Genomic DNA, 25941 nt, shown 5'->3' with positions numbered 1-25941 from the left:
GAGTTTGTCCCCTTTGAATTGGAGAGCTCTCGCTAGACAATGTTCCATGAGGACAATGATGTATTTTTCTTCTTTTGGAAAGCCTATTTTCTGCTCATGAAAGGTGAAGTGCAGAAACCAGAACTTGAGGACCTATTGCCTAAGGATCCTGATTGCCTCAGGGCCAAGCTGCCTTCCCTTCTCTGTTAGTGTCAAAGATGAGGTTTTAGGAGTAGTGCTAGCAGGTTTCATATGTGGAGCCGAGGTGGGGCTATATTTAAAAACCCAAAGGAAATTCAGCAGAACAAATTGCTTCTGCTTCATTTCAAGCAGGTTCGTGGTTAAGGTGGTGGCACACTTTTAACATTGAAGCGTTGTTTCAACCAGCCCAAGCTTTGAAAGGTGGTTTTGTGACTAGCTGCACATCAGACTTGCCAAGTTTAGTCTTCGAATGAAAATATCTGGGTGGAAAACTTTTGTATTTTGTTGAGAACAGGGATTCCAGTAACTTCAAGCAGAGCAGAGCCCAGAGCAGGCTCCTTGCTTACTGGGTGCACACCAATAGTGTGCAAGCTGCGCAAGAGCTAGTGCCCAGAGGAGCTACCAGACTTGCTCCAAGCACATCACCTCCGGGGAGGAGGAGAGATGAAAATCCTGGGCAACCACCCACAGAGCCTCCATGCCTAGGCTGCCCCTGCCATCCACACTGCATTTGCAGCATTTTCCTGCAAAAAAAGAGCCCCAGATGCAACTAATAGATGTGGCTCGAGTTCCTTCTGCACCCGTGTGAGTGATCTGCAGTTTAGCTCCAGGTGCTTGCGGGAGCCATCGCAGCCACCCAAAAATACGGTGAAGCAGATTCAACTACTCCTACTCAGGCTTTGCTCCGTGAGTCAGGACTGCTCACCGAGGCCCTGCTCAGAGTGAGTAAAGGCAGCAGGAGCTGACATAAACACCATGAATTGCTCATTGCTTCAGGAAGTTGCTGGGTTTTTTATTTTTTTTAAAAGAGGGGTTACATTTTTGTTTTTTATTAACTTAGGAGAAAGAGCTGCAAAGAAGCAGGATTCCCTGCACAATCTTGTGTTGCGACCAGACAGCAGCATTCTGACCCTGTGGTTTGGGTGTTTTAGTGTTTTTGTGTTATTTTTTTTTTAGTACATTATGTATTGTCATGTGATTCAACAGCAATAATTAGGCAGAAACTTGCTGTCCCTGCAGATGCCAAGATTACAGGATGACATACTCTCACCAGATGACAGCATAAACTGGTATTTTTAGAACAGGCTGCCTCAGTTGGTCTCCCCAGTGCTTTCCTCTCTGTATCGACAGCATGCAGATTTTATTTCAGAATGAGTCTCCGTAAATCGTCCTTTTTGTGTGAATGAGCTGTAGTGGTTGTTAGGAGCTGCAGATGAGCACTTGTTCTGGGAGTTGCTGTGATGGTTACAGGTTGATTTCTGTTCTTTTTTTTTTTTTTTTTTTTTTTCCTTCCTTGGAGCTAGTCGTTCAAATAGCTCCCTGAAAACATATTTTCTTAGAGAAGTGCATAATCAGAGATTCTGTTTAGAAACGTAACATCGTGCAGCTGAGTATTTTTTCATAGGAAGTCAGTGCTCCACTGAACTGATGAACTGACAGTCTGAGAGGGCTAGTCTGAGAATATTCCATATCTGATTAGTATTGTAAGTAAATAATGGACTTTTTCCCCTGGCCTGGAGAGGGAGGGAAAAGGAAGGATGCTCATATAAAGCCCTCCTTCGGCTCCTGGTGCAGGTAGTGGGGAGCGAGGGCATCTCCACCAGAAAGCTCCTGTCAGGGTTGCCCCTGGAAGAGCTGGTCTCACCATTGACTCCACAGAGTTCACAAGGACACTGGCTCCATTAAAAAGGTACCTGCAGCTGAATGGTGGGAGCAAACCCCCCTAGTCGAGTCTGACACGGCTATTTCGTCAGCTTTTCCACTCCCATTACCACGCAGGGTAGTTAAAAAAAAATGGTTTTGAGGGAGGCCCTTGCCTCTCRTGCGTCTCTCCACCACATGTAACTTCTGATACAGGGGATCCTGCCTTACAGCAGCATGGTGGAGCTCCTTTTCAGCGATCTGTCTAAGTGTTACTGGCCTGTCATTTTTAATGAACTGCAGAGGAGAAAGAGAAGGCTGCACAGCAGGAAGGATCTTTATAAAAAGCAGCTTCCTACCTGGCAGAGAAAAAATAAACACTCTGTGAGGGCATTTAGAATAAAGAAGAGTAGATAGTGTGTTTCCATTATGCTATAAACCCACAATTCAAAATGTTTATTTCTGTTGCCAGTCATGTAGATACCTTTTACTGTCCAGTTAGGAAAGCAGCATTTGTCCTCCAGATTCAAAAATGTAAGCAAAGTCCTTCCCTTTTTTTGCACGGATGGAGTAGTTACCCATCCGTTTCTCATCTACAGAGATGGTAGAACAGTCTTCCCAGTGCCCCCGAGTGCATGAAGAAAGGGCCATTATCGCAGCTGATGTACTCTACCCCTCACGGGACATGGATTTTGAGAGCATTTTGGGCTTTTTTCTCCCATGCTGCAAGSCTGTGTACTAGAAGCTGTTGTGCTGAACGCCTAGGCTGACCTCCTTCCATCAGTGGCAGTACTATCTTTGATTTCAAAACTGCCAGGAACTCCCCCAGAACTGGCACGATTTCCATCTTCCTCCTTAGGCCCCTAAAGGAAGAGCTAGGGATAAAACTTGCCATAAAATTGTCAAGTAAGAAACTTAGAGACTGTAGAGAAGTGATGGTCTGTATCTAAATTTTTCACAGTTGGCCAGGGCAGAGAATTAAAGTCAGCCAGATGTGGCRGTTCTCAGGCAAAGACAATTGCATGTTAACAGTGCTGGTGCTGGAAAGCCAGCAGAGCTGCRTATTGACATATCTGTAGGTGTAAAAACAAGTGTCGCAGCATATGGTCTTTTTGTATGGGCAACAACACAGTGGCATATGTAGTGTAGTCTGTATGAGCCTGCTCCTCTTGCAAGCAAGTGCAGAATTTCCTGTCAATTCACTTGTTCAGTATCAGTTCCAGATATGTTGGGGAAGCCCTGAGCTGCTTTTCCCTTCAACTATGTGAGCATGGGTTACCACTTGCTTTCTAGGGATCTCCTTTTGAACTGCAGAACGAGTAGGAGGGACCTTACCACTTATCTCCCTTGCTGGAAATATTCAAGACTTGGCTTGKCAGATAACCTGATCTAAGGCCATGCTTTCAATGAGCTGTTGGACCAGAGTGTCTCCAAAAGTCCCTTCCAACCTAAACTTTTCTATGATTCTGTGAGTGAGGCTTAGTTTGTTAAAAGCTTAATAAAGGGTTGTAGAAGTTCAGCATATTTTTGCCTGATTCAAACTGTTCACATGCATAAAGGAGATAGTAATCTATTAGTGATTGCATTGCATATGATATATATTCTACACAAAAGTAGAAAGAATAGGAGAAAAGGAAAAATTCTTCTCCCTYCTCCAGTTTGCCTTATACAGACAAAATATACAGTTCATGGAAAGAGGAAAGTAGATTTAGATGAGTAAGTGCTTAGATCCATAGAACTGAAGTCATTTTATGCCAATAAATTAATGCTAGTSCCCCAAGCAGGCAATCTGGTTTAAAGATGGGAGGGCAGGGGGTGAAAAAAGTAAAGCCTTGGTTTATCATGAGTCCTAAACTTTTTGTGATGCTGCAGGTCTTTTGTTTTGTAAGAACAAGCATTAGCGTTGTTACAGTCGTGGCAAACAGCACTGTCTCCCGCAATGAGAGAGAAGGGACTGGTATATCAGAGTAACACGCATGTTAATAGTCATGGCATCTCACAACAGTTTTGGGCAAGCCTTTTGCCCCAGAGAGTGGATACAGAGAGGGAAAATGGTCTGATGTCTTTCTTCAGTTACATTTACTTCTGAAATATTTGCTTATCTGCCAGGTTTTGCAACGTTTTGGCGTGGAACAGCAGTAGCAAACGGAAAAGTCACTTTCACATTTTAAGTGCATGTGCAAGTACCAGCACAGCGACTTCTTAGCTCCTGTAAATTTTGTTTTGTGCCTRCTTTCTTCCTCTTTCCGTTCGTCTCCCCTTGCTCTCTGCCTCCTTTTTAGAACCGGAAAGATTCTATTTTTATGAGCACAATTTAAAGAAAAAAACTTCARTTGCAACATGCCTGAAGTTCAGCTCCTTGAAAGAAGATACGTTAAATTGCCAAGAAATTCATCTTAACCTGACAGAGTTGTATTTCAGCATAGTGCCATTCTGATGCAGTATATGCGATGCCTGTACAGTAGCTCTATGACATAACATGTCATATTGGTTTTCCTCGTTTTTATTCTGCTCGAACAAAAAATTTATACAGCAACTCTGTCATCATGGAAGGATTGGCCACAAAAGTTATCTTCCCTGTTCATTTCTAAATACCTTGTATTCATCAAGACTGAGCTGCGAAACCCCCAGACAGAATATTAACTTAAGCCAGAGAAGAACTGTCACCATACATAATCAAGTATTGCTTTTTGAGCCTACTCCCGTTTTAGAGTAGAAGTGGTACTGCTGGTGGCTATCACAAAAACAAGGGACAGAGGCACTAGAATAAATGTATGTCTACCACTGATGAATGAAAGTTTCCTTCAAAATGTTTACATCCAAAGCCTCTGGACAGCTATTTATAAAAGTAGTTATTGGGATTTCCTGTCACTGCGGAGCRGTAATGAATGGTACCCGGGGCAAACACTTGTTTTACAGGCCTTTGAGTGGTGATATTTTTCAAGATTCAGTCCACTCAACCAGCCTTCCAGCCAAATGAGGCGCTCTGTAGTAGGCTGCCAGGCAGAGGAACTGTGTATTGATAGTGCAGTTTCTAACACCATAATTCTGTGAAGGTGCCCATGACTTTTCTGGCTGCAAAACGCCGTATGTGCTGATAGCTACTGTTGCCTTACTGGTAAACTCACTGCCAATGCACATTGCCTGTGCCTTGCTCTCGGGGAGCATCAGTGCACCASCTTTCTGTTCTGAATAAACTTCCAGTGCTGCGTAATTAGCACGGGTGGGAATCAAAGGGAGAAAGTGGTATGCGACTGGTGATGCTTAGAGCTTCTCTGACGGTACATGAGCTGACATGGGGCTTGGGAGACCCCTTTGCAGTTAAGTGGTGGAATGACATGAGATAGAGGTAAGGAAATGTTGTTTGCTGGGAGGGAAATCCCAAGCAAGAAATCAGGCCCAGAGAAAAGCSAGAGTAGCATTTCTAGCAGGTAAGTAGCAAGGTCGAGGATGGGAGAGAGTAGCAAAGGACAGAAGAAAGGGGCAGCTCATCTCCCACATAATCACTTGCAAACTAAAGAATTAGAAAATACAGAAGTATTTGAATTGTGTTATGTACTCCTCCACCAAATAGGATAAACAGACTTAGCGTCTATGTTTTGTGGTCCAGAGGTCCCTCCCAACCTCAGCCCCTCTGTGATTCCGTGAAAATGTCTGGGATGTTACAAAGCAGGAGTTCATCTTGACCTACTCCTTATTTAAAGATATTATTTTCATAAACCATACATCTATATAGATGCGTAAGCAATGGTTTGACATAGTACTGTGGCTACTTCTAAAGTCCAGCAGATGTATCTTCTAGTGAGAACTTCTGCACACAAGAGGTCAAAACAGCTGTAGTGGAAATGCCTCTGCTTTCAGTGCATGTGTGCTTGCGGGGGCGTGTCGCAGGTCCCAGCTATCAGYGCAGTTGTGAAGACTGTGCCAAACTTTAGAAGAAAGTCTAAAATCCCTTATTTTCACTTTCTGATGATCTATAGACTCCGGGTTTGTCGCAGGAACTTTTCAAGGGACAACTGAATTTTCCAGGAGGTGGCTTAAGAAGAATAGGCAGAGGATGCTTTTCGGGAAGCTCCCTATCCAAAAGTTCTCCCCAGCCTATGGAAACAAGAAACTATGCCACATGTAAGAGCCGGAGGACTGGGCTCGATGAGTGTTTGCTTCCCTGCCGGATATGGTTTTCACTGCTAGGAAATACCAGGCTACTAACTGGAACGTAATAGCTTTTTGCGGTGAGACAGAAGGTGATAGCGAGRGTGTCTCCTGTGGGCTTTAACGTCATGGCGTGTAGGTTAAGACTTTGATCTACTTCTTTACAATTTCTAATCCGTTTGCAAAGCCCGTATAAACGGAGCTGCGAGCGCAGAACGCGTTCCGCTTCGGCGGCGAGCAGGCGCCGCCTTAGCCGCGCGTTTGCCTTCGGTAAGCCCAAGTCTCCTGAACGTCCGTGACCTCCGAAGGAYGGGTGCCCTCGGAGGAACACCAGGCAGTGCCGCGCGCACAGATCGTGTCCACCGTCGTCTGTCCTCCGGTTTTCATGGTGCAGTATTTCACATACGTTTTCAATTTAAATGTTAAACACTGCTCTGGCACTTACTCCCGAGTTTCTGCACTCGTTTGCTTTGAATTAGTAGCTCCGCTGGAGGTCGGGGAGGCGTCTCACACAGGCTGCAGCGCAAGCCCGGGCGTAGCTTAAACGGCTGCTGGGTGAAGCCTGCCTGGTTTGCTCGGGACGGAGGCTTTTTACCCTGGATTTGCCCTTTGGGAAGTCCTCGGTTCCCAGGCTCGCGGGCGCCAAGGCTGTGCTGAGAAGCTGGGGGGTACGGCGGAGAGCGGGGCCCGGACCGGCTCGGTGCGCGCCGGGGTTGCCACGCGGGTTACGCCGGGCCCCGCGCGGGTGTCTCCAGGTGACCTCGTTACGGCCGTGGGGACGCRCGCGCTACGTGGAGTCGTTGCCAGGCGGTCACATCGACGGACGGCAAGCGCTGATTTAGTCTTTGGAAATGAAGAAATCAATATGCTGATCCAGTCAGAAATCCCTTTATTCATAAAAAGAGGCTACCCCCAAAAAAAACCCACCAGATAATTAAGGCTAAAGCCCAATTTTGCTTGGGCGAAGCGCGCAATCTGTCTGCACCCTAAGCCCCTCTGAATGAGGGGCTCTCCGCACGGGCCCGGGAGCAGCTGTCGTGCTGTTGCTCTAATAACCAGGAGACAAAAATGATTAAATTCCCATCAATCATTTTGCATTATCAGAACAGGTCGTTTTAATGAAATGCTATCGCAGGAGCAGTGCCTGGTGCCTTGGAAAGGGGAGGACTCAGGACAGCCTCTGCGGTAACGGCAAGTCGCTTCACCGTGTCCCCTCTGCTGGCCCGGGCCACCACCTTTTTTTTTTTTTTTTTTTTCCTTGAGAGCAGCCGATAACCAGGTTCGTTAGAGAGCAGAGAGGTTCCAGCAATCGATTTCAGGTGCTTTTCGGTGTAAGCAAGCGCACCGCTGTCGTTGCGCTAGGTAAAACCGTCAGTCTTTCATTGCGGGGAAAATCTCAGCAGGTTCTCAGTGGTGCGGGGCACCAAGCTCTGCTTTCAAAAGCCTCTTCAGGGCCAGGTCTTTAAGAGGAGTCGTGTGCCAAGCAGTGCAGGTGGCTGTCAGGAGGGATTTCTGAAGGTACAGAAGGAGTTCATGGAAATGTCTACAAGTACCGACTTTTCGAAAGCCTCCTGGGTGYCCACCTGTATCTGTAAGCCACCGGATGCCTTTAAAAACTTGGCCCCTTGGCAAATTGAAATGCTTTCTTTTTTCACTGCTTTACATACTTTACTGTGTCCCTTTTCTAGGGATGTGGTCCACCCGAGGGTGTCCCCATGCTCCACCCGAGGGCGTCCCTTTCTCCCTTTCCAGTCTCCCTCTACACAAAACTTCCCCAAGAAACCAGGCCCAAACTACATTTCTAAATCCCTGTTCAGCCTGTCTGCTGCTGGTATGTTACACTGTGCAGGAAAGTCAAAACTCGGAAGTGCAAAGCCAAACTTGTGGCTTCTTGCTGCTTCCCCTGAGCAGCCTCCTTCAGCTGTCATTCGAAGGCAGTCTTCGATATCAAACCCGAGCAGGAGATTTGCTCAGACTTTTGGTGATATCGAGAAAGCGCGATCGTGAAAAATGGAGAAAAACTGAAGGAGCCTTCCATGCTTCACCCGGAAATACACTTAACAAATCAGCAATGTACTGGGCTTCCCTAAATTAGACTTGGCCATTATTTTTCCTTTTCAGGTGAAGTTTTTTGCTGTAAGGCTTGGTAGCAGCTAAGGTAGTAAGGAAGCACATACAACCCTTGGCAAGAGAGAAGTATGTTCATGAGGGATCAGTGTACAACTTGCTCAAGGGTTCRAAGCTTTTGGATACAAACAAATGATCATCACTTGTCAATTTGAGCTGTTTTGGGGTTTGCTTGGTTGGCTTTTTTGGTTGTTGTTGTTTCTCTACATGCAGCAATCTCACTGTCTTGTCTTCTCTTCTTCCTCCTCTCCAGGCCCTCAGACTGACATGAGACATAGAGAGCAAGCGAACCCTTTGCCAAATCTGCTGTCAGCAAGTGGACAGTGATACTGTTTACAGCTTATGACCTTTGTGAACCCTGCAATTTTTTCCTAAAGAAGCAGACTGTTAAAAAGCCCCTTACCTGAGTGAAGATCCTCTTTTTTCTTTCTTTTTTCTTTCTTTTTTTTCTTTTTTTTTTTTTTTTTTTTTTTTGGAATTGAACTCATTCTAAAGTATGCAAAATCTTCCTTTTCTGGGATGGCCAAACACCTGCTGTGGAGACGATGTTCAGCACCATCCTGTTGAGAACACACTGTGTAGCCTTTACAGTAGTTATTTGTCAATGAGTATGTGGTGTTTCAATATATTAATGGTTTATGGGATGTTTTAAGTTGGCTTTTTATTTTTGGAGGTGTTYCCTGTCTGCCCACCCTTTCCCCCCTCAACCTCCAGTTTGATTTCCTTAGATTTTTTGACCATTTTAGCTTTCTCTCCCTGGGGAACCTGAAATGCAGCACATGCGCAAGGAAACCTTATCCTGATTATCATAACCCTACATTGCTCTGACACGAGCTTTTCTGACTATACAGCCTTCGTTATACCCATCAGCTGACCGACTTCCAGAGAGAGGTGACTCGTGTGATGTGTTTGTTGGGTTTGTTTGTTTGTTTTTTACTCTTTTCTTAAGTTTAGTGGTACGCCCCGCTTTCCCATAAGCACCAAACTGGGGCTGAGTACGAAACAAGGGCAACCAGCAGGTTTGCCTCCTGGCCCGTGCTCGCGAAGACCGGCTGAGCGAGGAGGCCGTTTCCGTGATGTTTCCGGCYGCGGGACCCGGTTCGCTGCCCCCCGGAGCGGTCTCACCTCTTGCGTCACGTTCGCGGGGCTGYGCTTGCTGCCGTGACAAGCACCGTTAGGCTGCCTCAGTCGTCTGGGAAGAAGTTACAAGCTGAGCTGCCCCTCCGTTGCCAGATGAGTTGAACATAACCACCCGTGAAGATGTGTTTAAAAACRRGAGGATGAAAGAAAGGAAAATGCACCACTTGGCAGAAAARATAAGCTTGCAGGCTGGGCATCAGCAAGTAACCTAACAGTGGCAGTGTCGGGAGTTCGGGCACAGATCGTTGCAGGGTGTGTTATTGCATCAGTGATTTTTTTTTTTTTGACATATCCTTGATTATTTTTTCCTTCTCATTATGCATAATCCATTGTGGAAGAAGCAGGAGAGGGAATGGCAAGGTGACAGTATCATACAAATGGCTTTTCATATGAGCATAGATTGTAACAGGATAAATGACACTGAAAGACAAGGCAGTTTTATATATTTTGCTTCTAAGATTTTCTTTTGTAAAATGAATAATAATGAATTAATAATAATGAATAAAAGGTATGGTGCTGTATAGATCCTCTCTATAATCTGGAAAGTTTGATTACTTTTTATTAGTATCTTTTTGGGTGGGGGGAGGGATATGAAAAAAGAGGGGAAGAACACCAATGGTACATATGAACTTGGTATGAAGAAGTTCTGAATAGGACAGTGTATACATAATTCTCCAAAGCGATATATGAAGTTTTTTTTCTTTGCATAAAAGCATTATGCATATAAATATATAAATATATTTTATTATGTACAGAAATGGCTCATTATGCATGGATGTTAGGAAAACAAACTAGCATTTTAACCCAAAGTTTCAGTGCATGAGTTCCCACTGATACGTGTTACCATGCAATGTGGAGTGACTCCCTTTCGCCACGGCCACCACATGTGCGCAAGCGCACAGTCATGCACACAGACACAACACGAGCATTTGTGGGCCCTACGTAGCTCCTTACTTGCCAGGTCCCTGAGGTGATATTGGTGAAATAACAGCTCCTCGTGTGATGGAAGTTTTGTTTTGTGTTGTGGCCTCCTCATGCTCCCGCTGTTCCCCCGTGAAGATGCACCTCTTGGTTGCACCACGCAGTTATGGCTGTGCAAGCTCTGTGCGGTTGTGGATAGCGTATCCCTGTAGCCTACCAACTCTTCCAAGCAGCTAAGGGTTTATCATTTTTCYTTTAAAAAAACTTATTTTTTTTTTACATGAAGGTGGTCTGTTGGTCAGCATGGGGACTAGTTTAAACTTTTAAGTTTATCAGAGTTAGCTGAGGCTTATTGCCGATCTCCATATCTAGGGAGATATTTCCAGTAGCCGGTTGCCCTGGACACCCAGGTTGTACAGTGGTCATCCATGGCTGCAAGGTCCCTGGTATATCTTGAAACATGAATTACACCGATGGCCTTTCCCCCACCGGCTCGTGCCCTGCATTTGGGCCAGCCTCACTCCACAGGGATGAGGCGCTGCCCCCAGGCCACCACTGCAGGGCTGGCAACTACCTGCCCAGAGACCGCTGCCAAGACCTCTCTGTAATCTGGCTCCAGATGGTATGATGAAAATCCATCATCTTACTTTTGTTCTCGGTAGGGAAGCAGTCCTTGTCGCACGCAAAGCAATTGATTTAAACCTAGCCGGCGGTTTCTGCTCCATCAGTGTGGCATAGCTCCACTGAAGCCCATGGAGCTAACTCATGCCAGTGTCAGTGAGAGGGAAAAATATGGTCCACCCTGCTCAGMAAATGGAAGAAAAGAAAACCGATGGATTTGGAGACAGTCAATGGCAGAGAAGTCTTTAAAAAAAAAATAAAGCATTAGCAGCTGAAAGGCCTATCTACTTCCCAGCAATGTCAAGGAAAGCATTTTCGTTGGCTTGTCGAGGACAGATTGGGCCCCTTCTTTTGAGGCTGTCCCCTGCACTAGCTGGAGAGGGATGGACTTGGACAACCTCTTCAGTTTGCTTTGGTTTCTCTCTTGCTCATTTTGGTGGCCAAAATTTTCATGCTGAAGTGCCCCGAGCCAGGCACCCAAGGCTGGGACTATGAAATGGTCCCGCAGAGTGAGCTGCTCTACCCTCGTTGCTTTTCCGGGGAAGCAGAGGTGCCCGCTTGCTGGAGGCCCACTGGAAGATTACCGCCCTACATGGGCATTTAGGTGTCTAAAAATTGCCCTCGTCTTCAGAGGCCCTGGATAAATGCATCTCCCTGCATTCAAAGGGTCACTTACTTCTGCATCAAAATACAGATTGCAATGGCTGATTTGGGGAACCTACCTTTTGAAAACTTTGTCCTTTGAATCTTTGAACATCTTTATGCGTAGAAATTTTCCTTCCAAAATCCTGTAAAACAGATACAGGTCCAGAACAATTACACAAGGATTGCTTAAACCCTTTGTCAAGAAAGAGTTCCAAACAAGGTGACATTTTTACAGTTCCTACAGTCACGAGTTTGSGGTTTTATTTAATAATTTTGTAAATTTTTTCTCTTGAGAATAATTAGTTAGTTGGCCACTGCCTAATTCCAGAAATATTTGTGCCACTGCTCCAAAAAGCTACCTTTTAGGTCATGTATTTCTCTAAAGTGATGTCATTGCTTGGCAATCAGTGTCCTGTAATTGTTTTTTAGTRCACAATATGCATTAGGAATGCCAACAGACGCGAAGGGGGACCAGATACATTTCGTTACTATGGGTTGGAAAAATAGATTGTACATTTGGCTTCACATGTTTAACTTTTTTTAAAAAAAGTTGCATGATTGAAAAAAATATGTATACAGTATCTGTAAAGCTGTTTTATCTGTTTTTGTTTCAAGCCATGTAAATTGGAAGAATTTTAAATCCACAGCCTTATCATGCATGGCCATCTTTACATACCGAAGAGCTGAACAATTTATACTTTTCATTTGGGCTATCTTGTACTTTCATTTGAAAGCAGACACTCTCATGTTGCATTCTTACGGAGGATTTTATAAAAAACAGAAAACAAAAAAAAAGATGCTGCCCTGGATGAATATACTACCTTACTACACAGAGATTGGAAGCAAGTTTGTTTTGGAGCTCTGCCCCTTTCCAAATGAAGTCGAGATGCAGTGCTTACTCCACTTGATGTTAGTAGATATTGCCTTGTGTATTCCATTTTAAATTGTAATCTAGTTTGTAAAAGAGCTGGTGACGCATGTAAATAAAGCGTAATGGATCTCTACATTGCAGATTYGCCCTCGCTCTGTTTTATTGTGTTGTCGACATCTCTGCACGGCATCTGGAAAACGAATGACTTCAAAGCAACCAGTGTAATGGGGTGGCTGGAGGAGGTGGGTGCTGGGGAGAGGAGCTGCTCGTGAGACTGCTGGAAGCGACGGGAACGCTGGCTTGCACCGGCCTCGGCGGGCTCCGCACGTGGCCGTGCTGCAGGATTTGACCGGRAAGCCCTGAGCGAGCAGGGGCCTCCTTGGGAGCGGTCCGTGGGCGCTGATCCGCCTTCGAGGTGCTCCGGGCTGAGAAGCGCCAGCTCGGGGACGGGAACCGGCTGGAGAAGCACATTTATAAAATACAACTGTATTTTATAAGGGCTATATAAGTTCCCGAGCTGTGCAGGGAGGTTTGCAGCAGGSTGCTTGTGACTAAGATCGCCTTCATGAGAAAAGCAGGGGGGACGTGGCACCCTGCAGGGTGCTGTTGGCTCAAGGGCAACTCTTTTGGTAAGAAAGGCAAGCGGCAGTTCAACTTTGCRACCGAACCACTGTTGGTTTTGTGGTCGATTAGCCCACAATTAGATTATTTACTGCTGCTAAAAATCACAAAGCTTACTTAATTTTGGGGGTGGGGAGTGCTGGCCTCTGGGATGGCTGCTGCAGCCTAGCTGCTGCAGGCCTGCTTGCTCTTCCCGGGAGAAAACCAACTCAATTGCAAGTCAGTCAGTAGAAGAATTATATCCCCGTGGGCTTGGTTGGGTTTCAAACTATAGCTGAAAAATGTCTGGAGTACTGGAAACCACCCATTAGGGATTTGGGATAAGGAAACCAGCAACCTGACTCAGCAGAAAGTTATATTGAYGGTTCTGGCCAAGGCCCAGGAGAGCGTGCTAAGAAATATGAGAGACGTGGACAAAAACTGTTCTCCCACACTGACAGGAAGCCACAGATGTATACGTTTTTGGAGTCATTTTCCAAAAGTCGCTGTTTTCAAGAAAGAAGAGCTTTTCTGTGCAGCAGGGAGGGGTTTCTGATGAGCCTTGGACTGTGACTGCTGTGTTGTCCGTGCAAAACTCACCGGAATGTTGCTCCAAAATGCTGCAGTATAAAAAGTAGCTTAGGGATATCACAACCTTTGCCTTCTTGTTTAATACAGCTAATCACATAATGGTTGAGGTTGGAAAGGACCTCTGGAGATCATCTAGTCCAACCTCMTCTGCAAGAGCTATACGGGCTCTGTCTTAGCTAGACACAGTTTGAAATGTAAGACGTATTCAAAATACAGCCTTTTACTTGGATGAGTTGAGCATTAGCATTCTCAGCATGAGAGCAAGCACATGTCCTGCAGCAATTGCGCAGTTCCCCCAAGTTGCTCAAAAATGGATCTTCCTTACTGAGTTTTCTAAAGGATCCTCTAATAGCGCTGCGGTCAAGCAGGCCAGCACAGTGACAGCCCGTGTCCTCCTCTTACTGACCTTCCTCAACTGCAATTTGGGATAGACGATAACAGCATCTGGCCTTTAGGTACCTGTGCAAAATGGCCCCGATTTCAACCTGAATTTAGGTAGGGGCAGCAGCAACTCTGAGCCAATTGAATCCTGTGCAAGTTGTGCTAACGCCACTTCGTTATGTTGTGCAATATCTTAATAGCGACCTTCATTTCACCCTGCCTTGGAATATATCCTTCTTATCTTTGAGAATACTTTCAAAATAAGTTTAAACATTTTAAACTTCTCCAAGTCCCAGWAGACAAAAGGCTTTTCAAGCTGTTGCTGGCACTAGTGAGGCAATCGGGAGCTATTTTGGGAGCTCCCTACCACATATGCTGAGTTGCTAGTTAGACCAGACCGTAGAAAACAATGTTGTACAGCTCTTACTTGGCTGCTGCTGCTAAGGAAGTTAGGGGGGGGCTTTTAAGAAGATCGAGATAAGCAAATCTGGGAGTCCATCCCCTTTCCTGATGGAGTCATCATGACTGATATAGCTCACTTTTCCAAAGGCAGACTTCTTGGGTGAAGCTGTGCACAAGCTTAAGTAGACTGGCACACAGATCCGTCCCATCTCCAGTGACTTTTCAAGTGTCTCAGTGGCTTTTGTGTTTGCCTTTCCCAGCCCACATATCCTTTTCCCTGCTGGCTCTGGCTGTGGAATTTTTTGATTGAGCTATTTTTTGATAAAAATGCTATTTTAATATAAAAAATGAAACATATGAAATTACATTAGAACAAAAAAGGATTTTTTTTTACTTTTGTTTAAATCTTTAGAAAACTTTGAACTTGTCTGATAAAATCCTGAAGCTTGGTTTTGGAATTTCAGATCTGGCTTTTCTTGTCATATTAATGACACCAGTAGTTATGTGTGTGTCATGCATGCCATTTACTTTTTAGAACAAAGTGTCTTCTATTTTTATTGTTTGATGCTTTAATGACATACCAAGGAAACTATTTAACCTAGAAAACAAGATAAAATGTCTCAATTTAGTAGTAAGAATTGGCCTAAATGACAATAACTGTTGTAATAGTCTTTTAACGTTATATTTTGCCATGCAGAGATAAAGGTACCGATRTGTTAAAAGGGAGGGAGGGAACAGTAGAAATGCAAGAAATCCCATAGAAATCTTTTCAATTTCCACATAACAGGAACCTCGGTGTTTTTACCCCCTTCTTCCTCTGTCCCTGTGTTGCCACTGACCTCAGCTTCCCGGCCTGGAGACCTGGCCTTGCTGACCAAGGATTGGGTTTAAGCTTCTGCCTTTCTCCCGCTCAAGCAATARTTCGCTCAGAAACCTCCCCTAGCCAAAATCCCAGTGCAACAACACGGTCGTGCTGCCCTAAATGGCAAGTCCGAGCACGAGGGAGCACTTAAGCAGACATCTTCTGCTAACCAGGGGCTGAGCAGTGCGGCAGCAAATCACTGCACGGTGAGTTCGTTTGAGGACTTTGACTTCTCCCGGCGAAGGTCAGCCGCTTACCTGCCTGGTGCTGTAATGGGAGGCCAAATGCGGCGAGAGCTCTTTCATCATCCTGTTTCCTTATAGCTCCGTGCAGCTCCTAATGAGTAACTAACTTAAGAGCAACTTTTTCTTTTTGTGCTTCCTCCCCCGGAGGGGAAACTGAATTTAAAGCAACATCTYGTATTTTCGTGGGCTTGGCCTGAATGAAACGGGGCCATGTGTTATTCATAGGCCTTCATCCGTCCTTTAGCAGTGTTTAGAGGCTCCAACAAAAGTCAGAGGCTGGGTCTCCTGGGCCATGTACTTCCATCCRTACGGTGTAACAGCGGCCTCAGCATCGGAGAGCTCATGCTCAAAATGCACCAGATGGACAAAAGAAAGGCAGATCTTTTTAAAATATGAGTAGAATGAGGCAGAGAGCACTGACRCTGCTCCTGAAGCTTTCCCACACAGGGAGGCTGAGGGCCATCTTTCCTAAGCCTCAGCTGTGAATGATGGGTCTGGTGTCACGTTGCATTAGTTGTTTTGGCTTCCTGAGTTTGTAAGTTCATTTTCAGCACCAGAATAATGACTTAACCTTTTGCTTTGATGGCGCAAGCTATGTGTCTTCAGCTTTTTAAACTCTTGTGGCACTTGTTAAGAGTAAATTCAGGTGAAACCCAAGTATGCGGTATCTCTGGAAACAACAGGTCCTGACACAGTCATGTGCTCAAGTAAATCCTTTGAGGAACCTGCAGCATGAGCAGGACTGAGCTTGCAAGGTGTTTTGTGCAGACCTGCAGGTTTGTATTTCCATGCCCAGGTCCTGAAGAAGCCGCCCCAGGAAGTGTTGGTGAACGATCACCAAAGGTAATAACTCTTGGTACCTCCCTGACCACCACAGAGGTGCAGATAAACTCTGGTGTAGTAGCTCCACTTTGTGACCATCCTTCCTATGCAGTTCCAAAACATCTCTTCAGATAGAAAATTCCTATTCGATCAGCATTTTATTTTAAAATCACTATAGGTGCCTCATATTTAAGGCTATCCAGGCTTGTACACCATTAACTAGTTTATGAATGAATGTCTTGGAGAAAAGTCAGTATTTAGAAAGCAATTCATAAAAATACTGAAATTAAAAAATACCTAGCCTTTTTATTCATTAAATGAAATCCATCATCATTGTCCCTTCTCTTGCTGTTCTCTTGGAATAGCAAACTGGGTTATATCAACTTTGGTGTTCGTACACTAAGCAAAATGTATGATAATGCTGTCCCATTTATACAGAAATTTTTGCTRTTCACTTTCATTAGCCTCATAGAGTCTTATGTTGTAGTGTAAGTCAAGAACACCACCGTGCCTGCACAGTTATGARATTACCGTGGCTTTCAGACCTGGGACATCCTGAAGTTTCTTCCTGAGGAAGGCAGCTACCTTCAAGTGTCTGCTCAGAAGCATCTGTATCTAAGACAGTAGCTAGAAGAACAATAGGAAGCCCGTAGGGAGCTCAGGTGTGGATATATATGGAGGGCTTCACTTTGCAATCAAGCTGTGCTCACGCTGCAGTCAAGGTAAGGTGAGCTACCTTGCTTTCCTGAAAGACTCAGCGCAAACTCGCTTACCACAGAGTAAAAGCAGTTCTGGGAGAAATTATCTTGGAATAGCTAACACATATAAATATATATTTTTACTTCTTTTTCCTCTAGCTTGTTTTAGCTAGGACCCATTTCACTACATTGTTCATGAGAGAACAGGCGGATGATAATCTGTTTGCAGGAAGTGCCCTGAGTTGCAAGGTCTTGGGGGACTTGCCTGAGAGCCTGTCGCTTCATTGCTACCACCTTAAAGCTCCTGCCTGAGAWTCTTTGCTTTTCCACAATTTCCTCACTGTATCTCACAAAAGCTTTGTCTTGAGAAAGGGCCCTAGGGAAGACGACATGGTGTTGCTGTTAGTGGGAGCRCCTTGTGGTTTGGTTCTCCCTCACAAATGTGCGTTTGAGGGGGACCTCTTCCCACCTTACCCAGCTCACCAGCTATGCCCGAGAGTGAACTTTTTTTGTATGTGTAGGGGAAATTGCAGGATATGAGAGAATACAGGAATGGCACACAACAGAATAGGTGAGAAAGGCCTAATAAAATGCTACCTTTTAAGTAATATGTTGTCATGGAGTATCTGAACCGCTCATGCCTCCTCTCTTTGTCTTGCCTCTCCAAGTCCAAAGTTACCAGTGTACCAGAAATGTGCCTCTTAACTTTTGATCTCCATGAGCCTTTCTTTGGAAAGGAGTCTTTTGCGCACACTCCRGTTTTCTAAGGCCAGATATTAAAATGTTTGTGGGGACAGTAATGTCAGTTGTGGGTATGATTATTTTTAATGGTGTTTTTATACAAGCGAGAATCTGAGCATAGACACAGTTATCTGGCAAGAGCTCTTTGCCAGTACGACTCATTTCATTCCAGCTCTGCTGGCAAGAAGCCTTATTTTTTTTGCTGCTACAAGCTATGTCTGTGTTCGAAGGGTTTGCTGATCTAGCTACAGCAGCCACCTTTTTCTAGTATAGGCTAAACCTTAAATACTGCTGCACGTAGCCTAGCAAGTTTACAGCCCATATGAACTGTTTGCAATATCCAAAGGTCTGCTAAGGTCAGGAGACGTGGAGCTGAGAGTACGTACAAGTAGTCTGTGGCCCAGGAAGGGCTGCTCGGAGTGACATGAGCACACCACTTCAGCGCAAGCTGCTGCACTCCAAGCAGGGTGGGGGGAAATGAATGCCTCTCTCCTTTTCAAAGTGTCTCTCTTGGTCCATGCTCTGCTGAGTCTTTCTGTGAGAAACGGATATTGTGAAGTAGCTTTATACATCCTAGATGCAGCCTTGAACAACCATTTTCAGAATATGCCAAGCTGTCTGCCCTCTTGCAGTATTGCCAGATGCAATTCAATTACCTCTGATACTTCTCTGGTCTGTAATCTGTTAAATAGAGTTGGCAACCTCTGATTACCCTGATTGCAGTGAGTCAAAAATCTGCTCTTTCCCTTAGAGGTTAAAAGAATTTGAAGGATTTACCCTGATCACCTCATCCTTTGAGCTAACAGAAATCTTACCTGTTTCTTTTCCATTGCACTCAACGGTCCTCTGTTAACAAATGTTCAGCTTTTCAAGACTGCAACTTAAAGGTCAAATTTATCATACAGGCAGATTGGATGAGCTCATGATTGAGGAAAGACCATCTGAAGGTGACTTGTCTAGCGTATCTGTACACACACACACACACACACGCTCTACTTTTCAGTGCAGCTTTTTTCAGACATTGCCTCTGTGCCAAGTGCCTCGGGATAAAGTTGTTCTAGAAATCATAAAGGTGGGTTGGATTTAGCACCTGGAATATAAGATGAGGGATCTGAACAACAGATGTTTGTACAGAGATGAGGAGAGCAGAACTTCATTCTTCTGAGCCCTCACATCTGAAATCTCAATTATGTCAAACTGCTGAAACACCTTGTTTGCCTTTAGGTAGGTGACTCTCAAACTTTGTGTGCCCAAGTGTGGGTCCTTACGGCCTCAGGAACAGTGACTGTGCTTCACTACACAGAAGCCACGTCCATGCTCGGCACRGGAGCTGCCACAGCTGATAATGGTACCCAAACCAAATGCTGAGGACCCTTGTAGCCCACACATGGGATAGTTATCAGCAAAAGATGACCTGTAACATGCGCAATGTGTATGGCTGAGCGTAAATGCTAAGGCTAGTTCAGAGCACAGCTCTCACCACAAGCCCAGGAGTACTGCAGGCACTCAGCRGCTTCACACAAAATGCATGTATGAAACTTGGACTGTGCTAAAGCTGCAGCCAAGGCTCAAAGTGTGAACTGAGTAAGGAAGGCAGATAACGTCACCTAATTAAAATCAAATGTCTTCGGGGGTGTCCCCTCCTTCATATTTGGTAGTGCCTTAGGGGATACCAGCTCTTCTCTGAAGAAATTGTGCAGAGCTGGAAGTCACTTTTCCATGGGGACTTGTCTGTGTTATCCTGTAGGCTTTTTGGCCATGTGTTCATTTTCAGCCTCTCAGTCATCCTCCTGGCAGAATCACAGATGGTGGCTGCAGGCATGAAATTTGGAGATATGGATTGGATCTCCAGTAAGTGAGACACTGGACAACTATCAGATCTCACACCTGGGCTCCAAAGCAGGACCCTACAGGCTATCTCTCCTCCCACCTGCTATATCTTCCTCCTGCGAGCCTAATCTCCTGCCACACTTGTCCCCTGATCCCCATGCTCCTGCCCCACCCAGCCTTGGCCAATGCCTGTGGCCGTGAGGGTCTGGAGGCCCAAAAATTGGCAGCAGTGTCTGCCTGCCGGTCTGTCGGTGCTCCCAGAAGCTGCAGGCCACTCGATCTGTGCAGTGCATAAGGCCCTTGCACAAAGCGGGAAGCTGCCACCATGTGCCACCAAGGCACCCATTGGGAGATGACCTTCATGCCACCTTTTCAGAGGGATCCTCTACCAGGCAGGCACATGGCTCATTGCAAAAATGGGCATTAYGAGTAGCTCCCTGCCTGCATCGCAGTGGTTTCATGGGACCTCTGTCACGGCCCTGTTTCTACTCTGTGTTCTCATAAGTGGCTTGGATTGATGGAAGACAATGTAAAAACCTCATAAAAGGGTGCAGCTGACACTAAGGCACAAGGTGCTTCAAGCACTGARGAGGAGAGTCTCCTTCCTCAAGTTCAAAATGACCTCAATGAATCAGGAGACAAAAGTAAGAAGATAAAATGYAGAACACATAATTGTAGAGCACCATGTTGAGGAAGCAGAAATCAGCTGCAGATATGCCAGGTAGAGGACAAGCAGCAGCACTGAAGAAAGGGAGTTATGGACACGAATGAGCTAGAAGCTACCCAAGATACTGATGTTGTGTTGTAGCACTATGGCAGACCTGGACCCTGGCCATTTGGAGACAGTCTGAAGAACAGTAACAAGAATGAGTAGAAACATAGAGAATGGCGACCCATGAGAAAAGGCCACTTTTATTTGTTAGAAAAGGATGAGAGGGGACGCGAACTTCCCATTATGTAAAAGATTATGAAAAGATCCTCTGCCTGCTGGGGAGAGGACTTAAAAGTTGTGTTTCATTTTTTCCAAATGAAGGTTATGTTCTCCTGGCTATGAGAGTAATCAATATATTTTCTAGAGATGTGGAATCATTTTCATTAAGAGTGTTTTGGGGAGGAAAATGTTTGATGGACGGTTGCTGGGGTCCCTTTGAATGTTTTGCTCCTATAACTTACATTAAAGAGTTAAAACAGTTTTTTAAAAAAGGGCAAAAAAAAAAGAAAGAAAAAAAAGAAAGGCAGAGAGTCGTCTTCTGCTCTTTCCTAGCAGAGGCACAGGTCTCCAGGTACAGTGGCAAACTGTTATCTTTCTGTCTGGTTTGAATGTAACAGGAATTGAGTAATGTTGTCCTGGTGTGTTGACACATGAGCCAGGGTGTGCCCTAGACCCCAGAGGGATATTGATGTAATGCAGCTGCCTGCTAAATCTCGAGGTGTTTTGTTTCCTATTGCTTTCTAGTATCTCCCTTTGCTGCTGGAGAAGCTGCACGTTGTCCTGATTGTTTTTTGGAGCACATCTCACTGCAAAGAAAAGTTGGTCTCTTTTGCTTTTCCCAAGTCCTAGACTCAAAGATATGGGATGATCCCTGTCCTATAGCTTTCTTTTTCTGGGTGAAAAAGCCGGTGCTCAGCTGTGCAGAAGGTATACTTCTTGGGACACCACACACTCAGGCTTCAGATGACCTGGCTCATGGTTACGTGTCTGCAGATCTGGAGGCTCAGTAGCTACATGGGGGAGAAGGCAGATATGTAGAAGTCAGGTTTTATCAGAGGTGGCCAGCTTCTTCTTCTGAGAGCATGTTTTAGCCCTCCAAGAAGGGAGGATGGGCTGGATTAGGAGAAGGCACAAGTGGGAAACCACCAGCAACACCAAGCAGCAGAGCTGGAGAAGTGAGTGACATGAAAGGTATGGTGGGAGAGGCACTTCTGGGTGAGTCCTCGCTTATCAGGAAACCCAGGCCCCAGAGAAAGAGGTAGCCCAAAGCCTCACTGATATGGTAGGGTCACTAAAACTCATTGCGAAGGAGAGTGGGAGGGTGTCCCTGGATTAGGAGGAGCAAGATAGCCCATCCTAGGAACACATGGGCAAAACGTAAAGAATACCTGAGCAAATGCTTGATGAGGCTGTGTCAGAGGACAAAAGGGACATTCAYGCTGCCATCTGCCTCCTCCTCCACAGGCAAAGAGCAGCAGCTGCTGACTACTTGTTCTGCAAGCAAACCCTAAACCAGGCCAGCAATAAATCCTCCCCACCTCTGGAGCAGAGCACAGCAAGCAGCTAACTTGTCCTGGACTTGGACTCCCAGACAGAAAAAACAAACCACTACATTTTCAATGTTTACATTGGATGTTTATTTTACAGTTCATTTCACAATCCGTTTCTCTTCTCTGTTTGCAGCGTGTTGATTTATGGTGTTGCAGATTTTATCTGTCTGCCCTGCCCAAATTATGTATTTGGACAAAAGTGCAAGGGGTTTGCCATCGTCATTGCTTTTGTTTTGTCTACAACTTCCCTTACGTATTAGTTAAACTACAGTAGTAGTTTAACTTCTACTAGAAGCAAGTAAACTTCTTCCACACAGTGACAACTTAGTCTCTTGCTATTTTGTGCTTGCCTTGGTATTTAGAKGCGGTGGGTGGGAAGAAAGGAGAGGGGAAAATCTTCAGAGGCACTGAAGAAAATAAAAGCAAATAAGCCATGTGCAAGGTACTTCCCCACTCTTCCTTCTTGCTGGTTTCTGTCCTTCCTGGCTCATCCCAGCTGGACCAAGGGAGATGTTGAAGACTTCTGGGGTGCCGTGAGGTTTGCAGATACTGCACCCATTCTTGGTGTCCTCTCGGGGCACTAGGTCTGGAGCTGGAAGCAGTGGTAGGGTAGTCAGGTGAAGACGAGCCGGTACCTAGCCACCAGGACAGATCTCCAGGCTGTCATGAATCAGTGACAGCAGGAAACGGTTGGTCCGCACCCTCCAGTGACCATAAGAAGTTGGCAGGAGCTGCTGGGATTAACTGGGCCACAGTTCGTTTAGGCTTCAATTTCTAGAAATGTGTATTTATCAAACCTGGTGTTGCTTCCTGCAGCACCCTGAGCATTGCGGCTACCAAGAGCTTATGGCTACCAGAGAGATCGAAGGAAGTGACATCTCCCAGTGCTCCAAGGACAGAAAGGACCCTCTTTTCTCCAGCAATATCAGTCAAGGGCAGAGCAGTGGAAATGCCCCTCCAGTGCACAGCACATCAGGTGGATGCCCTGGCCCGTCTTTCAGCCATGCACCTGAAGCATGGCACTTTGGTGCTCAGTGCCCAGCTAACTATGGCCAGCTGAGGCAGGGTGCCCTGGGGAGGGACCCCCTTGAGGGTGGAAATGCAAGTCTTAACCACATTTGGGGTGGTGGGTTCGCTTCCCTGGTTTAAACACAAGCTTCTCTCTGCAGTGCTGGGAATTGAACATGTGAAAAAGATGCTGTGCCACGTTTTACTGAGAATAGATAGATCRGATCTGAAAACGTGGTGGAAAGTCCTTGAATAACATTCAGCCTTCCTTGGTGGTTGCATGTTTTAAAGCAGGAGAAGAACTCAGTGTTTCCTCATACAAAACTGGGTGCTCCACATGAATAACTGGACCCAACCTCAAAGCAGAAGGAAGTGTATTTAAAAAAAATAGAGGTGTGGTAATGACACTATCATGCTTTAAACGCATTGTGTAATCTGTGACGTGTGCAGGTCCTGAAGAGCCTGGTCTCCAGTCATGATTAAGTAACCCCTTGAAAACAACAATAAAATCCTAGTAAGTAGGCTAGCTAGAGGGATTTATTCCTTTTCCCCAGAAAATGATCAACACAAACAAATGGCGTTTTTGTTGACTGAATGCTCACATGCCTGACGTGGTGGTTTGTATAAATCCAAGCCAAAAGCTTTGAAACAGAACGTCAGCCTTTCAAGTTTTATTTATCATTGTGAATTGCCCTACCAATGGATTTGTGAATGAATGGTAAGAAATAAAATAGATTCACATAGAGGGCATCGAAAACCTGTGATTATCTAAAGAAGTATCGCCCCATAAATTTATTTAGCATTTTATATCTTTCAAATTCCAGCCGTGCAAAGGCGGAGGGGGGGATTTGATGTTAAGAAATTGTTTTTAGATACAACTTGATGCAACCTAGAGTTTAGAACAGGGAATTGGTTTGGCACACAAGTTTTTCAACTCTAGSTCGTTGGTCCAAATTTAACCCATTCTAGCACTGGTACAAATCCTTCTGGCAATATGAAAAGAGCTGATTCTTTCTCTTTTCCTGGAAAATATATATATATATATGCTTCTTTAACTATGGAATGATTCTTATCTGTAATAATTCTGCAGGTACTAGAGAACGATGTTGGAATTAGAGAAATGGAGTGGTCTGGGGAGCATCAACTTCGCTGCTTTTGTGCATACCAAGATTAAAGATTTAAAAGGAAGATCTTCAAAGTTTCTCTGCTTTATGTGTCAATAATGTGGCAGAACATTACATTAAAGACTAATAATGCAACCCTGAGCATAAAAATCAGCTATAGCTGATCCAAAATCTTTATAATAATAAAACCTAGAACATTTGCATCAATACTGCAAAGCTGGGGTTGGGTTTTTGAGTTTCTTTTCCTCTACTTGAAATTGTGCGTTCTAGGAAGTGTAACATTGCTTGACGCACTGGTATCATGGAGATATTTCTAAAAGCATTTTAGAAAATCAAAGGTAGAAATGAAAATCCGAGCAGTGGCACCARCACGGGCGAGGATTGCTTCTGCGAGCACAGGCTGATCGGGAGGTTTATTTCATAAGAGAGAAACCTTCTCTCTGGAGAAGTTTCCATAGCTAGCAACCATGCCCTGCACAGTTTCTGTATTGCAACAGATGCTGTGCGTGGAGATTTCACCTCCCTACCCGACTTGTCAGTACAGCAGGAGTGCTGTGAAGCCTCGAGGGAAAAAAAGCAGCYACTGGGGACCCCTCCTGACATTGTCCTTAGGTGCCTCTTGACCYCAGCAGCTGACAGAAAGTGCAGTGACTGACTGGGATGCAGAAGAGGGGAGGCAGCTGCTGAGGGGAGTCAGAGATGGGGTATCCAGGCCCCCCTGGGAGGAATAGCGGCAGGCCTTGAGGCACCCTAAGGGACTGGAGCATCTCTCCTATAGGGAAAGGCTGAGAGAGCTGGGACTCTCCAGCCTGGAGAAGAGAAGGCTGGGGATGGGGGTGGGGATCTTATCAAYRTGTTTAAACATCTGAAGGGAGAGTGTCAAGAGGCCAGACTTTTCTCGGTGGTGCCGAGTGACAGGGAAGAGGCAACAGGCACAAACTGAAACACAGGAAGGTCCCTCTGAACATAAGGAAAAACTTCTTTACCATGAAGTGAYGGAGCACTSGCACAGGGTGCCCAAGGAGGTTGTGGAGTTTCCTTCCTTGCAGATGTTCAAAAGCTGTCTGGACACAATCCTGTCCAATGTGCTCTAGGTGACCTCTCTTGAGCAGGGGGGTTGGACTAGATATCTCTAAAGGTCTCTTCCAACCTCAACTGTTCTGTGATTCTGTGAAAAGTGGCAGTGCTGAGGCRTCCCAGGGATTGTCCCTGGGCACTGTTGGGCAGCCCAAGATTGCAGACATCCCTAAGCACCATTGCAGAGGTGTCATGGGTACCCTAACATTGCAGAGATGCCATAGGCACCCCAGCATTGCAGAGCTGCTATGGATCCCCCAGCTCTGCAAAGGTGATGTGGAAGGATGACGAGCACACATGGCTAAGCTCTCTCCCGGAATTTGCTGCCTGTCCTTTCTTCCGCGCACTCCAGCTGTTTTGCTTTTCGCCTGTCGTCTCCATGGCCACTTTTTGCTCTTCCCTCCCTATCAGCTCCCCCAACACATCTCTGTGGCCTCAGTGTTCTCCTATCCAAGTGCTGGCTAGTGGCAGCACCTGACCAAATCTCATGAGGGCTGTGAGTAAGCAGAACAGCCTTGTCCTTCCACGAGCATCCAGAAAGCCGTCCATAACCTTTCGGGCTGCATAAACTGTCTGAGAGGCATTTGCACAATACAGGGTTCCTCCTTGCAAGATTGCCTTAATGTGGAGCAAAAGTGGAGAGGTCGGCCTCCTCACCTCCTGCCAGCTTCGCCTGCTCGACAATCTGCCGTGCTCATAAAACCAAAAATCCCAAGRGGAAGAATTTCACTGGTGTTTTGCAATATCCTTCCTCTGTTTTTGCTTACACTGTTTCAGTCTGTTGGCTAAGATCAAGTATATTTTCTGATCAAGGACACCCTGGTCTCATCCTTCCCTGCTCCTCAGAGGAGTGGGAACAAGGGGAGATAGAAACAGTTTTGAAAATATTTGCTTACATTATTTCATAWTTTCTTGGGACTCTTAAATTAAGTACAGCAATCCATGAACTTAAAATAACCCGAGGAAAGCAGTTAGTAAGGAGCCCCTCAATATATGCAAC

At 45.4% G+C, this 25941-nt stretch overlaps 1 protein-coding gene and 1 long non-coding RNA gene across 2 annotated transcripts in view; one reads left to right on the top strand and one right to left on the bottom strand.

The window, feature by feature from the left end:
* The window catches only part of FOXO3 (forkhead box O3), a 69169-nt gene extending 56738 nt beyond the window's left edge, over positions 1–12431 (top strand). The window contains exon 5 of the mRNA XM_085306960.1: positions 8354–12431. The gene's annotated coding sequence lies outside the window, so the exon portion shown is untranslated. The remainder of the gene's footprint in view (positions 1–8353) is intronic.
* Positions 12432–14908: 2477 nt separating this feature from the next.
* On the bottom strand, positions 14909–19493 carry LOC146594754 (uncharacterized). The gene is made up of 3 exons (XR_014896089.1): positions 19248–19493; positions 18456–19054; positions 14909–18321 (listed from the first exon to the last, which is right to left on the bottom strand). It is a non-coding gene; the product is annotated as an uncharacterized LOC146594754 (long non-coding RNA).
* Positions 19494–25941: the final 6448 nt, after the last annotated feature.

Source organism: Rhea americana, unplaced genomic scaffold, assembly GCF_003343005.1.
Source record: "Rhea americana isolate MKP2758 unplaced genomic scaffold, rheAme1 scaffold_25, whole genome shotgun sequence".
NCBI classification, from domain to species: Eukaryota; Metazoa; Chordata; class Aves; order Rheiformes; family Rheidae; genus Rhea; species Rhea americana.
Note: the sequence above shows the minus strand (reverse complement) of the source record. Positions and strands in the feature narration are given on the sequence as shown.